The following is a 798-nucleotide window of genomic DNA, read 5'->3' as shown; positions in this document are numbered from 1 at the left end:
ATTCCCAAGTTTCGATTCATGTTGCGTAGTGTACGCTCTAATTCGTGATCGTAGGGAAACAAGGGTTCACTTCCTCTCCGTTTATTTGGCATACAAGGAGGTAAGTTCTGCACAAATCAGAAACAATAAAATAAAGTAAAATCAAGAAAATATCAACTAAACTATAGTAATAAGTTAAAGTTAATCTAAAAGCTATAATCCCCGGCAGCGGCGCCAAAATTTGATACGCTCAAACTTACTTCTCCAATAAGAAGTAAAGCGGTCGTGTCAAGTAAATAACCCAACTAGTGAGGTTGGGATTGTTCCCACGAGGAAAATAGTTTAGACTTAACTTTAACCGATTATTACTATTGTTCGGTCAATTACTTCCTTGGAAAGCAAAAACAATAAAAAAGGGGTTTCTATTTCTAAATGAATGAAAATAATTAACGAAATTGAAAGAGACACTTAACAGCTTCGAATGTTGGAGTTTAATCAATTAATCAAAGTAACTAGGATTTACGTGTTCTCCACAGGTTCATAACCTGATAATTCTAACTACAACAATTGTTTCCTAGTATCTTGCATGCAAAGTGATAAGTTATGTATTTCTAAATTCTTGGTCCGGCATCTAGAAAATTTCACTCCGTACCTTGGTTCGGCTATGTGTGTTGTATCCTAACCCTTATCTTTATCTCATATTAAGCATCGTATTCGATATTTGACTAAGTTATTACCTCGTACCAATCAATACTAGCCTATTAGATAGTATACACTAAATCTATGTTGATAATTCTTTTCCTATTATCTACCTCCTTG

This window comes from Solanum pennellii, chromosome 5 (assembly GCF_001406875.1).
Source record: "Solanum pennellii chromosome 5, SPENNV200".
NCBI lineage: Eukaryota > Viridiplantae > Streptophyta > Magnoliopsida > Solanales > Solanaceae > Solanum > Solanum pennellii.
The sequence above is the reverse complement of the archived record's forward strand: the minus strand, read 5'-3'. Positions refer to the sequence as shown.